This window comes from Tachyglossus aculeatus, chromosome 5 (assembly GCF_015852505.1).
Source record: "Tachyglossus aculeatus isolate mTacAcu1 chromosome 5, mTacAcu1.pri, whole genome shotgun sequence".
Classification (NCBI taxonomy): domain Eukaryota; kingdom Metazoa; phylum Chordata; class Mammalia; order Monotremata; family Tachyglossidae; genus Tachyglossus; species Tachyglossus aculeatus.
Window position 1 is genome coordinate 74,245,436 of NC_052070.1, and position 3,530 is coordinate 74,248,965.

Here is a 3,530-nt window from a genome sequence, read left to right on the forward strand (position 1 = left end):
CATCCGTTTGTTGAGTAGGCCAAGGAGGTGTGGTTGGGCTTCTGTTTGGGGTTCTGCCCCACCAACTCCATCACATCCTAGAATCCATGCTGGAAGTCTAGGAGCCCAAACCCAGGGAATTAAGTGGCCTTTCCCGACCCCTCCATGCAGGTCACCTGGGCCCAAACATTCAGCTCAGTGACAGTGGGAGTGGCCTGGGACTTCACTCCCCAGAGCAGGGCAATTGCCTATCAAATCATGAGAGGTAAACCTGGGGCCAGAGGGTGATCCCCTAGACCTGGAGAAGTGGCACACAGGGGAAGATGCAATGCATGGCTTAGAACCTGGAAAGAATCTGGAGTATCCAATGAGTCTTATTTTTCCTTCAAAGTCACTTTCCATGTCTCTGCCCCCAAAATATCCAAGAGTCACATAATCCCTGAAGCTCAAAGCTCAAAGACAGGGAGAGAAGTCAGCAAGTAGCTGCAAGAGGTCCAGGGTAGTAGCTGAGGGGGAAATGCAGCTCTATCTGGGGTGAAGTAGAGTTCTCTGTAGCACTCTCCTAAAGCTTCCATTCCAAAGAATCAAAATGGGTGAATGAGAAACGTTGTTATTAATATTGTCTCTTCTTTTCCCCTGCCTTGGTGTGTTGTGGGCTGTTGGGGAGAACAACGATACAATATTGGATAGGTGAGAGTCCCCAGAATCTGGGAAGGTTTACTGGTAGAAATGGGCTTGGGTGGAGAAAAGAAGTCTTGTTAGAGGGAGAGAGTGGGAGCTAGAGGGTGGAGTTTGGTTGAGACTTGGGCACTCCCATGCCCAAGGTTGGGGATTGGGGAGGGGCCCACGTGTATCTCACTAGAACTCTGACCCAGGCTCCCCAAGCTTTGGCCTAGCATGTCATTGCAACTTAGGTTTCAGGGCCCAATGCCTCTGTCCTTCCAGACTGTTCTGTGTCTCATTTTGAGACCCAGACAGAGAGTGGGCCAACTGGGTTCCCAGGGAACGAGCACTGGGATGGGTGCATCTGGGCCCAGCCATTCAGGAGGGAGGGAACCACAGAGTCCTCCCTTTGAAGTGCACTGAATTTCCAGGCCACATGGCCCACAGATGGTCAAAAATGGATGAGCCTTAGGCACAGGTGTCAGGTCCAGTGACCAGGTGACGTGCTCAGTGCAATGCATTGTGGTCAGAAGATGTTCAATAAATGCATCTGATGCCAGACCAGAAGATTATTCAGCCTCCATTCTTATGAATGGAAGCTTTTAGACGGCAGAAATTATGGCTGCTCTAAAGGACCCATGCACTGTGGGTATTCGGCAGACATGAAATGCTGCTCCTGATTCTTCTGCAGCCAGATTCCCACCCAATTTTGCACTGGCAGCATTTCAGTGTTGGGTGAAGCCAGCATGCTCGTTGGGCCTGGGAATGTGAGCCATTACTGTTATTCTCCTTGGTATCTGAATCCTTAATTAAAATGCCATCCCATTGGTCTTTTGAGGGCACGAATTGTCCTAGGCCTTCTAGACTGTGAGCCCACTGTTGGGTAGGGACTGTCTCTATATGTTGCCAACTTGTACTTCCCAAGCTCTTAGTACAGTGCTCTGCACACAGGAAGCGCTCAATAAATGCGATTGATTGATTAGCCCTAGAGCACTCTGGGCAACGAAGTCCAGATGTCTATTCCACATCATTAGGATCATCATTTCCCCCTGTTTCTGTCCCAAACTCTGCTTCCCCCACTCTCCCCTACACCTCAGCTCCCTTTACCCCTTCCTTTTCCTTCACCTTCAGTGTTTTTCTGTTGCCTCTTCCTCTTACTCCCAGTTTCCTTCCCCCAGCTCTCTCCTCCTCTTCTTTTTCTCCTCCTGGACGTTAGTTCCCTGGAGCAGGAGGTTCTTGCCATGATTATTGTTTCTTCTTGGCAGACACTAGCCACAATGTCCTGGGTGATGATTGTTCTGTCGGTCTCTTGGATACTCTGATTTTGCTCTGGAAAGGAAGCATGACTCCAGTTGCAGCTGAGGCCCAGGAGTCCACCTTGGTGGCTGCTGGCTCTTCGCAAGGCTTCTTGTATTGCAGATGTGGCAGAAGCAGCATGACCTGATGGATAGAGCCCAGCCTGGGGAATCAGAAGGACAAGGGTTCTAATCTAAGCTCTACCACTTGTCTGCTGTGTGACCTTGGACAAGTCATTTCACTTCTCTGTGCCTCAGTTACCTCACCTGTAAAATGAGGATTACAATTGTGAGCCTTATGTGGGATAAGGACTGTGTCCAACCTGACTTGCTTGTATCCATGCCAGTACTTAGTACAGTGTCTGGCACATAGTAAGCACTTAACAAATACCACAGTTATTATTATTATTTCTTTCTTTTCACCTGTCACAGGGTCAGAGGGGAGGGCCAGCTGGAAAGACATGGAAATGCTGAGTCCATCCCTGGGGCAGCTGCCTCCAGGTTAGCATTCAAGCATCCATGGTCTGTTCCTCCATGACCCCAAACTTCCAGGCCTGGTATAAAGAAAGACAAAATTATTTTATGGTATTTGTTAAGCACTTGCTATGAGCCAGGAACTGTACTAAGCACTGGAGTAGATACAAGGTAATCACAGTGGACGCGGTTCATGTCCCACATAGGGCTCACAGTCTTAATCCCCATTTTACTGATGAGGTAACTGAGACACAGAGAAGTTAAGTGCCCAAAGTCACACAGCAAGCAAGTGGTGGATTATGACCCAGTTGCGATGACTCCAAGGCCCATGCTCTATTAGGCCATGCTGCTTCTCAAAGATATGGGATAATTAGGGTGATAGGAGACTTAGGATGAAAGGGAGCTTGGCTGGTACTGGAGGGAGAAGCGGATGCCCGTGATCCCTCTCTAACTCCCCAAGGCTGAGAAGGCCCCTGAAGCCCAACTTGACTATGCAAGGGGTCTTAGAGGCATGACTGAAGTTGAAAAACCAATGACCATGGCTTGTCCTCTCTGATGCTGGGGAATGGACTGCATGACCTCTGAAAGCCACTCTCAGCTCTGAGTCCCCACTGTTTTGTGAGGGCTCCCAAACATCCTGAGGCACCCCAAGACTTTGTGGAGACAACTCAAAGGCATTCACACAGGCAGAATGCAGGTTGGGAAACTATGTGTGAAGCATATATTTTTATTCCAGATGGGCCTTTCCTACTGCCCAGAATGAGCACGATCTGTCCTCAATGAGACATGCACATTGCACAGAAAGTGCTGAATTCAGCCCTCAATTACAGGGCCATCTCAGAGCACTTTGCTGGCACAGCAGCTGCTATTTTGGGCCAGTAGTTCTCTCTGACTTTCTCTTTCTCTCCTCTCTCTCTTTCTCCTCCCTCTTTCCCCATCTCTTTCTCCCTCTTCTCCCTCTCTATTTTTCTCTCTGGCCATCTCTGTCTCTCTCTTTCCATCTCTTTATCTCTCTCTCTCTGCACTCATGCCTTTCACCTTCTCTCTTCATCCCTCTGCCACGCAATACCTTGGGACTATAGAAAAAACTGTTCCAAACTGCTGAACAGGAAGGGAAAT